General features: G+C 38.6%; 1 protein-coding gene across 1 annotated transcript in view; it reads right to left on the bottom strand.

Annotated features, from left to right (window-relative positions):
• The window catches only part of PRRC1 (proline rich coiled-coil 1), an 81,023-nt gene that overhangs the window by 41,627 nt on the left and 26,771 nt on the right, over positions 1 to 12,625 (bottom strand). The gene's annotated exons all lie outside the window — the stretch shown is intronic.

The following is a 12,625-nucleotide window of genomic DNA, read 5'->3' as shown; positions in this document are numbered from 1 at the left end:
TCACAGAACTTCCCCCTGTGAAGATTTTCAGACTCTTTGGTTTTCCTGCCTGCTCAAGACAACATGAAAATTCTGACACTTTAAAAAACACACCAAGGTAGGATGTGACTCCCATCCTCCCTGCAGCTACCCTCCTCTGCATGCCACCAAGGACATAAAAATTGATTAAAAAAATAATAATAAAAAAAGGCACCCCAATTTGGAATATAATTAAATTTATTAATTGTGTGCATTGGGCATTTCTTCCGAGATCCATTCTCAAGTCCATATCACTGGCATTTTTCCCAAAAGGATGGTGTTAATAATAGGGTTTCCTCACAACCACCCTGCGATCAGGCAGCCTCTCAGCATTTGTCTGGAACAGACAAGACCCACACGCTTCCTTACCAGCTGTACTTGGACCCAGGTGTTTCCTCTAGTTCAATGATTGTACTGTGGCTGTTTGTTAACCATAACTTGTATTTCCAGAGCAGTGACAGGATGGGAGTAAATGCCACAGATAGTGCCTGAAACACCCGGTTTTGTATTGTTTACTGAGTCCATGCTGAAGGAAGTGGAAACTCTGTATCAAAGTGTGCATCCCTGAGAAGGAATAGGCACTGGGTTAGTAGGAACTGAAAATAACTTGACATTTACTTTTTGATTAAGAGAGCAATAATTAGCCTAGGCTGATGACTAAGCTCTGGATAACATTATCAGATACATCTAGCCAAGTGAAATGAATGTGCTTTCTGCAAGCTAAATGCATACTAGTTATCTAAATGTCATTGCAAAGAGCCACAACATTGAGATACTAAACAGTGTTGCCTTTTCCAATATGCATGTCTTAAGAACCCTGAATGCCGAGACATTTTATTTCTAGCTAGGTCAAAATCTAAGAAAAAGAAGACTCCATACAAGAGAGAGAAGAGTTGTGCAAATTTTTGCATATTCCTCAACTTATAGGTGAAGCACTGTCAATGTGAAGCCAGAGTTGGAAAACAGAGAAGTAAATCTGAATAATATGGCTAATGGAAGTAATGGGCATGAATTTTATCTGCTTCAACCTCTATTTAAGACCTTTTAGTAAATAAACACTAATTTCAGTATTTTCTCCAGATCCCTGAAACAATGGGCTAAATACTTAGATGCACATTAGTTATGCTTCCCTGATTTCATATGCCTTTAAATTATGAAAAACCCGCAAGGTGGTACTTTTGAGTGGATTAAATCTGAAATACAGAGGCCTATTAAAATCATCAGGTTTAAATTAATTTCTTTAGTTTAAAATGCCTGTCTACCACTGTTGATTCAGTGGGTTTTCATTTCTTTGGATTGACATAACAAAAAAATCCTTGCCCTCCCCCACCAAAAAAAAAATCTAAGGGGAAAAAAAAAAAAAAAAAAAAAAAGATGGCAAAATATGGCAAAATATTTATGAGGCCCTGAAAAGAGATGAATGGCTCAATCAAAGAAACATGCACTAAGAAAGATTTCCTCAAGAAAAGAAGGAGAAGAGACTGGGAGGTTTCCTGCAGAAGAGAAGTTATATCATCTCAGGGAAATGATCTTTCTGATTTTTTACTCAGAGCGCTTTGTTTGTTTGTTTGTTTAGATATAAATCAAAACTGACTAAAAAACAGATTTTACTAACATAAGAGCTCTATGGACAAGTTAAAATTAGCTACCCAAATACTTTCGGTATATTGATGTCTCTTTTGACCAAAAGTTACCCTCTGACCCTCTAAAATTTAATAGACTTTTACTACACTCCCCTGTAAGATTACTTTTTACAAGCAGTTGACTTTGGTTCCAAGCTATATGAGAAGATAAAGATACCTGAATTATCTTCAAGGTGTTGTTTCAGGGCCAGCACTTTCAGTTGGAAACATTTCTGAAACTCCACAAAAGCTGAGGCAGAAGTTACTACACTGCCAAGATTAAAAGATGCTATATGTGCTTTTTCATCACCATTGCAAAAATCTCCTGTTCAGATTCATGACTGACCATGACATCTCTGATTTTAAGAGCACGGTTAGCATTTATTTGTCACATGGCAGACAGTTTATGTCCTTGCTGGTTAGTGGAAGCCATTTACTTCTCACAGGGCTAGATGCTGCAGTCTCCTGACAGCCAGTGCCATCATGTGGAGACATGAAATGTTACCATCTGGATGCCTGCAAACATCAAGAAGCATAGGTCCAGAGACCCATGGTTTGGTTCTGTACACAAAGTGATCTTTAGGAAGAATGTTTGTGTATGACAAAACTCCCAGGTGTATCTTTAACACTAGCCTAGACTAAGGGACAAAGTACTACACTGTCTTAAAAACCTGTTATCTACAATAATGAAACCAATTTAATTATTAACCAATTAACATTTTCCCAAGCTCTTAAGATCACATGTCACACTATAGACTTGTTCAGCTAGCTGACATGTCCTCCCTTTAGGTTAAGCTACAACAGTCCTTTCTTACTGGAAGAAGTATCTTCTGCTCTAATTGTCTAAAATGGTGTGAAAGCACCACCCTCTGGAGCTTACTGAGTACTACACTTTTGCAGGGGTTTTACTCAAAGATAATGCTACAGATTCCTGTCAGGAAGAGAAAAAATACAGGGTTTATCTTTCATGAATATGTAAGTATATGCACACATGTATGCACACACACACACACACACATATATATACACACGTATGTTAACACACAGACACAAAGTATTTAGCCTTCAGACAGGATCTGAGGGACATTTCTTTTCTTCATATTGTCGTCAGCTATGACTTTCCTGAGCCAAGATTTCAGTCTGAGTGGGTTCCAGAGTGAAAAGCATATCCATGTAAAAAATAGAAATAAAAGAGTATAATTGTTTGTGCTCACTTCCAAACTGTTTTAAGTTTTCAATGTTCAGGAGAAAGGATAGAGGATATAGGTGGCAGTGTTCTGTTAGCTAACATCAGATACTGATACAGAATGAGTCTTTTTGGCCTGTGTGTTTCCTGGCAAAGAACACATGCATTTGGCTTTTGCACAGCAAGTGTTCTAGGGAGGTCAAAATGACCTTAAAACAAGTAAGATACCAGTATTTCCTTAAAGTAGATCTATGATGAGTTTTCTTGTCAGCATGTATTACTGAGAACAGCAACAGTACATTAACAGCACATTAACTCCCCTCAGACTAATATGGTCTGCTTATGGCTAAAACATTCAATTTGAAAATATAAACCAAAGAAAATGAGTGAATCAGAGTCAAATGCCCAGAAAGTAACCACAATTGTTTGTAGAACAGCAGAGGAACAGGCCTGCGTGGAGTAGAGGACTGCTGCAGATTTCCTGGCACTCACTGACCCTGAAGAAGAACAAAGAGCTGTAAATAACTTATGGAATTTGCCATCTGGATGATGTTATGTCCTGGTACCAGGTGCCTCTGGTGGGAACGGACAGATAAGGTTTTATGTTAGTAGAAAGGGCACTTTGAGGTGTAACTTGTAGGTCAAACAATAGATATCAGGATACTATATAACAAACCACTCAGTAAACTGATTCTGATTGTGCACAGCAATTGGGGTCCGTGCTTTCTTGCCTTCTGTCACATGGCACTCCATGTGAGGCTTTCAAGGGAAAGTGAAGGACTCAGGAGATTTCTGCAACTCCAGGAAGACACCCCCCAGTGAGCCGTCCAGGAAGGTGAGCAAAGATACTTTCATCCTAGAGAAAAGGTAATCGAGGACCACGGCGGGGAGAAGAACTAAGATGGGTCAGTCAGCAACCAGATCCCAGCAGCTTCATCATGAAGTTTTGCTGCGTATAGCGTGAGTTCAAGATAAACCCCCCAAAATTTACTTTGTTACTGCTATGAATACGTCATAACTGCCCATGGTATCCAGAATCAGGGACTTAGGAAGCTATGGAATGGCAAAAAGTGGTTGAAGAATTGACAAAAGCGCAGGTTGGTGGTCAAGGTTTTTCACCCGATAATTTAATAACACGGAGAATGCTAATGACTGCTCTGAGCCTGTTATGTACTCGCCCGACTAAGTTGCCGATGCTATCTGATTCATGTCCTGTTGCTTGAGAAGCCAGGCAGTCTCAGAATGCTGGCGTCCAGGAAGAGATTGAAAGAAATCTCATGTCGTTTGCCACAGAAAGTGTGGGAGCCATAGCCAAGCCACTTGTCCCTACTGCGGAGGGCGCGGCCGCCACGGCCAAACTGCTTTTTCCTGAAACAGTAACACAAGACTGTTCCTACTGATATATCTGCTACAACCCATGTGTTAACTGACTCTGAAATTTCACATCAGTGCTTTTCAAAAGAGGACCTGGATTCTACAGAGCATGAGGACCCTTTAGATCCAGAGGGAATGGATCCTGCAGGGGAGCCGGGCTTACACACACACCCCTCGCATCTTTTAAAAACTTCCACCGTGACATTTTAACAGCCGCCTGGAGGAAGAGTGGGGGAGAAAAGCGGCAGAGGGAAGGGGGAAGCTCCAAGAACAGTTGAACAGTTCTGTGCTTTCGTCTCAGATGCAAACAGTGAAAGTTTCATGGGGACTGGGCATGCCTGTAACTTTTCGATTGACAGCTGCAATGACTGGTTGAATTCTGATAGAGATGACCAAGTGAGAATTGGACTGATGTGCTACCGCACGCCATGAATGCCCAAGCCTTCCCAGGAAAGTTCTGACAAGGGATAGTGCAGCAGCATGGCCGCTGCCCTGCAGTGGAGGGCCGGGCGCCCGAGGGGGGCGACTGCCGCCGTTTCTTTCTGCGCTCTTCCCGCGCTGGAGCCACCGCGGCTCCTGAGGCCTCTGCCGAGCCAAGGATGGAGTGCTGACGTCTGTGGAATTTTTCCTTTCTTTGCACTCTTTCTCTTCGCCTCCCCTTCACTCCTCCCCTTCCCCTGGCCCAACCTTCCCCCATCGTCCCATTGTGTTTCCTCTCTGCTCTATGTTCTTGCTTGCTAGCTCAATCAGTAAAGACTGTGACTTTCAATCTCAAGTGTTATGGCTATGCGTACCACATTGGGTTTTTTCCCCAATAATTGGCAATGCTATATTATTGGTCTTAAAGATTGTTTTTTTACCATTTATTTACATGAACATGGTTGTAAACATTTTGCATTTTTGGTTACTTCTGCAAATTGTCAAGCTCCTGCGGAGAGTTTTGAAGGGGTAGCATTGCCACACAGTATGAAAAGCAGTCCTACAATTTGTCAGTATGTTGTGCATTCAGCACTGAAACCAGTTCATCAAGCTCATCCTATATCTCATTATATGGATGATATTTTGCTTTGTGCAAGTGATGAAGGTCAAGTTAAAAAATGTTTACTTACCAAATGTCTGGAAAATTATGGCTTATGGATAGCTCCTGAAAAAAATTCAGTCAGAAACACTGGCTGGAAATACTTGGGACAGAAACTAACAGAAATCTGGGTTTCCCCTCAAAAATTAACAATTGAAAGCAATATCCAAACTCTGAATGACCTGAGAATGCAAAGATTATTAAGGACAATAAACTAGGTAACACCTTGCTTGATATCTCTACTGAGACATTATCCCCATTATTTGATTTACTGAAAGCCAATAGTAATCTTTCATCATCTAGACAACTGAGTCCTGAAGCATCTCAAGCACTAAATATTGTTATGACTAAAATTAGACAGTCTTCTGCTAAAATTAGACAGTCTTCTGCACATCATTATGATCCAAGATTAACTCTCAGAGGTCAATCGGATGGAAACTAGGCCAATTGGATGGAAATGATGTCTGGATGTTAGAACAGCAATTTTTTCACATCATTCCACCAAAACAGTACAGTCTAGATTTGAAATGTTATATGAAGGGACTGCAAAACTGTGATTAATTAACCATACAATGTTCTACTATTTTAATAGCAGTACCACTAAAGGAAGCTCCTACCCTGTTCCTGGATGGATCTGCGTGCTCTCACAAGGCAATGGTAGTATGGCAGGAATCTACATCAACGGGGTGTGGCAGTCAGATACTACACACATTCCTGAATTTGGTCATCTTAAGTATGTGCATGTATCAATAGATACTTATTTCATAAGTGGCTACTGCTCTGAAGTCTCTTAATTCCTCTCAGACTATGTGATGCAGCTTCTTCCTCACCTGTCTGGAAGATCGTAGTAGTCTGACATACATACCAGGTTGGAGAGTTTCCAATTGATATCCCTGGTTTTAGCTCCAGAAGACTACAGAATTCTCTATGATGAGGGTCAACCTGCCATTTGGGGCCCTCTGTTCCCTTGAATGATATAATGATACTAATGATGTAAAGAAGATGGTTCAACACAAATCTACATAAAGAACTACATATACCTGCTCTGGAAATCCTTAGGTTATCTACTCTTGCCCTCTTGGCAGTTTGACACATGGGAGCCAAGCACCATCAGGAAATAGGTGAACGTAGTATACACTTCAAAAAACGAGTTTTTTGAAAAGTCTGAAACTAGAGCCTCGTATTATCTCCTGTGCATACTCTACTGTGGTAGTTTCTGCAGAGGGCACTGCTCTCCCTCTGTATGAAATCACAGCTCCTTAGCTGCATGACCTACACTTACTCTGACCAAGCAACAGTGTCTCCTTGCTATACATAAAGACATCCTCAATTAGACAAAAAACATCACATAAGAACATCATCAGAACAACCTGAAGCTATAAGCATCTGTTGTCAGTACACAGCATATGCAATCCAAAAAATGAATATAAAAGTAGAGCACTAAGGCTGTCCTATGAGTAACACTAAATCAATGCAAAGAAGGAAGAGAGCACAAGCACTTGCTCCATGGGAATTTGCTATCACCAAAACACTGGCATAGTCAAACTGAAGGAAGTTGCTTTTGCATGTACAGTGATCTAGCTTGCTCAGCAAATAGTCTCGCATCCCATTAAAGGAATGTGAAACATTTGGAGTCTTTCAGTTTTAACCTCTTAGGAAATATTACACCTTCACTGAAAAAAGTAGATTAAAAAAAGATCTTTAATGTGTTAGGGTCCTTTAAACACAACAGAACGACTATAAATAAATGTATAGATGGATTCAACTACTTTGTTCTGATACTTCTGCAAGCAACAGTCACTGCTATGTAGATAACCTATGCAAAACCATATGGTGCCTGTGATTGCTTAGAGATGACTGTCACATTTTCTGCCTCTTTGCTATCTTCCTACAGCCTCTTCTCCTCTCAAGATGTGTAAAATACACAAGTAACATTCTTTACCAAGAAACGTTTCCCCCTCACTATACAAATCTAAACAAATAAAATATATACATTGAAACCATATTATAGTAACCTTTATTCATACCAGTCTACTAGGAATTTGCTAGAAATTCCTCTACAAATAGCAGTTTTGAGTTGATGATTTGAATGGCTTCAAAAAAATTAGCAGAAAGAAAGAAATTTAAATTTAAATTTAAAGCTAATTAGGCAACTCCACAGTTAGAATGATGCTATATTGGCAGAGACAGGGTGTTCTCCTCAGCTTCATCCTGAAAACGTTGACTAGAGAGATCTGATCTCACAAAACAGTGTTTATTCAGCTCTTCTTTTTCATGCCAGGTAAGTTCACCTAGCACTAACTGGAACAGTGGTTTTGATCACAGCCAGTGAGAAGACAGATTAATTTCGGATGCTGCAAATTCCTGGGCAATATATGAACTGTCTTCGCTTCCCAAAATTATGAAACATTTGCAAGCTTAGGTTTCTGCGGGTTTCATGCAACATTTTTATCTGTGGATTCCAACTCACTGTGTTTTGGTTTTGTCATAACTCAAAGTCAAAAAAAAAGACCTGCACCGAATTTTTTTTTCCTACTCAGTTAGTTATATGGGTGCAATAGTTTGGTATTATCCAGTTCTGCAGAACTCTATGAAGTATCCTATCACCTGTTGTCTTTGAATGAAATGAAATCAAATTCTCATTGTTCTCAGCCTGAAAGAACTGCTGTGTTTCCACTTCCGTTAAAAAACAACACTGATTAAAACTAGCTAAGAACTGAGAGTTCGATTAAAACCAGCCATGTTTCATTCAACAGGAATGGGAGAGAGGTACACTTCCACATCAAGAAAAAAGAGCAAATTGCAGGTAATACTATTAGGCTGCAATAAGAGATTACAAGATTAGCAAAGATTAGACCAGTCAAAAATGATAAAAAGGTCTGTGCAAAATGGTAAAACCTTTCTTCTCATAGTATGAGAAAGTTTACTACAAGAAAGTAACTTAATAAAAAGTAGCAAATTTTGTTTATTTTGTCTAAAACTGTGTGCATTCATATAGGACTTCCTGAGAGTACTGTATGTATTTTGCTAGTACTGCTTCTTGTGCCTCAGATAACAGAGAAGACTTAATTATCTTGTAGTGTACCAATCTAATCTGTAAATTACATGTGGTTTACCATTTTCTACCCAGTATCAGCAGTCCTCCAAGAATAGGAAAGAGAAGCAAAGCTGCTAATGCAATAGCTTCCAGTTATTTTGGGCAGTTATAGAACGGCAACAGAAGATAATAGCAGCACGTATCACCATCACAAGTGGCTGCATTTTGCACCATCCCTGACTCACATGCTTCCACCTTCCTTTGCTTCATACTCTTAAGACACTCCTCACCCTTACAATTTGACTCAATACCCTCTCAAGTTAGGCTTATATCTCTCCTTTCCTCCTCAGTTTTGTCCTCCACACTTCATTATTGGCTCAACCTTCCACTGCTTCCTGTGATAAAAGTACTGTTCCCACCATGGATGGACTCCCACACAACTAATGGGAACTAGAAACGTAACTCCAAAATCCACCTGAAGTTAACCATAGCATTTGCAGACATCAGCTTTTGTTTCTTGCTTGCCCTTAAGGACCCCAAAACCAAGAAGAAACTGGAAGCTCAGTCCCAGGTTCAAAGCTGCTCACATTAATTTTGCTGTCAATGGTGCTAAGAGAACCTGCCCTCATAGATTCATGAGACTTACAGCACTTCAAAATGAAAATAAACCACTTTATCTTCATTTCAATTTCTTATATTTATCAATGAAATACTTTTTTGTTATGTCCAGTATTGCTGAGTTAAAATGTGCAAGAAAAAAAGGCTCTTCAAGTACAAAAGACTGCATCCACATGGGACAGAGCAACCTTATAATTCTTAAATTATAATGCTTACAACCTTCTAAGTACTGTAATGTGCATTATTGATAAATACTCAGAGATTAAAAGAGCCATTTAACAGTGCAACTATTGATTACATTATTTCCCATTACACTAAAACCAAATATTCTCCTGTTCTTTCCCCTTCAGACTCAAATCTGTTGGTTTCATTTTGTTTTAATACATTTTATCAAAACCCAAATTGCACTATCTGCTTTTGCATGTACTATAGTGCTATAGTCACTCATCCCACAGCAACACTGATAGCTGGCTAACTGGCCTGTATGGGGAGAACTCCTAAACCTCTTGCTTTGCAAGATAATGGTATTTTACCTCGTTGGATGACATAGCTATTTTAGAATCTTACTACAGGTCAAAATACTCTTCCTTACACAAAATACAATTCTGACACTTTTCTAAAACCTTATGGAACAATCACAACTTATTTACAACAGCTGTTCCTGCAACTGTAAGAATTAGATCATGAAAATTATCCCTAAGTATTACACATTTATGTATGGTCCATTGTAAAAGCAGACAGAACACCTCCCTGTTTGATACTTGAAAAAATTAAATTAGAGTGCTTCTCACTGAGATTAAATGCCACTCTTTTCACAGCCTGTCCCAAGTTGGTAAATGTAGGCAAGAGAGTTTGATTGAACCCTTATCACTTTTACCTTTCTCTCCACAAGATATAATCCATTTTCAGCATACAAGCAGGGCAATAGCTATACACTTATTACCAAGACAAAAATAAACAAGCTCCCTGTAGTATACTCTTCAATGAGAGCAGTGTTTTCCTCCATGAAGATATAGCCCTATCATATTTAGTGCAGAACTGACTTAACTGCACAGATAGAAGGCATGAACAAACAGATACTTAAAAATCAGAGATTTTGATGGAATTTATGAGAAAACTGAGGGAGGGACCTGACTCAGTGGTTCAATGCATTGCTCTCAACAAAGCTAGTAAATGAGTTAATAATTTTGTTTGATCTTTAACAAACAGACGCTGTCTGCATTTACTTAACAAAAGTAGATAAAGAAATTTGAAATCTAGATGCATAATTTCTAGCACTAGATCTTAATAAGTATATAAAAAAGCCCAACAACACATTTATTCCCATCAGAGAGTATACTTTCAAAGGAAACATGTTTTTGTGATTAATACTCAAAAAACCCAGACGTAACACAAGATTCTATGTAATTTTGTATGAGGAACTTCCCCATTTTACATGAAATCTATGGCTACATGGAATGCAAGATTAGTTGGAAGGAACTTTTTTTACTGTAAATTTGCCTGTAACGTTTTTAAAGCTACAACTGCTATGATTCCAGTATATGAAAAATTAATGTGTTAGCTAAGAAATAGCAGGTGACTGTTTTTTGGATCTGTTATTCCCCTGCAGCACTACATATTCACAATTTAACTGCCAGGTCATAATTTGGCACCTTTACAAAGTCATCTGTCTGGAGTATCTAAAACTTTGAAAGAATTCTTCACAATGAAACAATAAATCAAGCCAATTTAGAAACTGTAGTTCTACACACCATTACTTCTATGTAGATAATTTTTCCTTAACTGTGTAAATGGAACAGAGCTACAGAGTCAAAGCCAAATGGCTCTGATATTCAGGATGTCAAAATGTGAGTTCTTGATAGATGGCAGATATAATTGTTGAAGTTAAAATCCACATACCAAAATTAACCAAGTCTGAAGCTATTTTATTCTGGTTTTCCAATCTGTTGGCAAGTTTTCATGCAAAACAGAGTGTTTTCATTTCCTACTTGTTCCAGTGACTGCTGAAGGAAAGAAACACATAATACTTCATCAAAAATTATCACATGTAATGGTAAACTAGAACCACAGAGTTCCATCTTTCAGAGGGAGTACTCTTCAGTGATAAACTCATTTTTTCCATCTGCCAAGTTAACATCATGTCACACTATAAAAAAGGCTACTTTTACAAATATCCTTTTTTTTTACTAGAATTCTCATGATTGCTCTCACAGCTTTTCATACTTCACTCTTTTCTATACTCTCTTCTGCCACTGCTCACTGTCTTGACCAAGTTGAGCAGGTGTTTAAAAAAAGAAGACTGGTATTGGAAAGGATTTTTAAACAAACATTTGTTAAAGGAGAACATTCTGGAATGTACATGAGCAGTCATCAAGGCTGTTTTGTTTGTGATTTTGAATCAAGATGTTCCACTTGACTACATTTGCTGTTCCAGCAGGCCCACTATGCCCCTCCCTTCTTCACACATTTTATGGCAAGGGGCCATAACAGAGGGGCAGCTGGGTGAAAAGTCATTTTCAACAAAAGTGTGGGAAATTTTATAACCAAGATTTTCCTAACAGAGCTCTGAATAGTGCTGTGATGAAAACACTGAGGACAGGCCCAGAGCAGGAACTTCTGAACTCAGCCTAGCTGCAGATAAAACAGAGTGTGAGACCCACCCCACCTTCAGCTGATTGTGAATTTAGAGATCTTATTCTGCTAGGAAATCTGCAGGGGCAGAAACATCCACCAAAAAAGCAGCAGCATCTTAAGCCACTACAGCTGCTTGTAAAGCCAGTGTCTGATTAAGGCTGCAGCATAAGAGCCAGGATAACTATATACTTTCTAGGGCAAAATACCTCTACAGGCTGCTGACTCTGCAAATTAAGTCCAAAGAAAAATTGTCTCCCAAGAAAACCAGTTTTTGCATGGTCAAATTCTTGGCCCTTCTCTGCTGATACCACAGTCACACTCTCCTTCCAAACATCCTTTATGACATCATGTCTAAAATTCATGTCTCTAATCTTACCAAGAAGACATGCCAGCGTATTTGTTTTGGAAAGCACTTACAGACATTAAGGATTTGAAAATAATAAATAATAGTTATTTGCTGTTACTTACGGCTGCTGTACCTGCTTACCTGTTTGATTTCAGTGAAATCAAACTGCAACAGGACTGTATCTGACTTTGGAATGTATTTATTTGCAGCACACATTGCATTTTAACCTTTGCTGCTCTGTTTTGTATATTCTTAGGGCAGGCCACCATAGCAAGACAAAAGTAGAAATGCAGCATTCATAGCCACATTATCTGCCACCTGTATATCGAAAATTAGTGAGTGTTTTGAAAAAGAGGGGGGGCTACTTTTTGCGAAGTTGGACCAAATGGGCAAAGTACATTTGCTTAAAAAAAAAATAAAATACAGTGATAGTAAACACTACCCAAAAATCCTACTACAAATGGTAAAGCTTGTTAGTGGCCACTAGGAGTAACTTGTACCAGAAAGTATGTTAAAAAGACAGAGAATGTCTTTTTAACATGATGGCTACTGTGATTATTCCCCTTAAAGAAAACCAACTAGAATTTAAAAATAGAAAAATATCTTAAAAATTTTATCTTCTCTCTGATCTACTAAAATCTCACTTACAGAAATGAATAAAAATTGTTTAACTTACTCTTCTTTGAGCTGGCATCAAATAATAAAGCAATTT

This window comes from Calypte anna, chromosome Z, assembly GCF_003957555.1.
Source record: "Calypte anna isolate BGI_N300 chromosome Z, bCalAnn1_v1.p, whole genome shotgun sequence".
NCBI classification, from domain to species: Eukaryota; Metazoa; Chordata; class Aves; order Apodiformes; family Trochilidae; genus Calypte; species Calypte anna.
The sequence above is the reverse complement of the archived record's forward strand: the minus strand, read 5'-3'. Positions and strand labels throughout refer to the sequence as shown.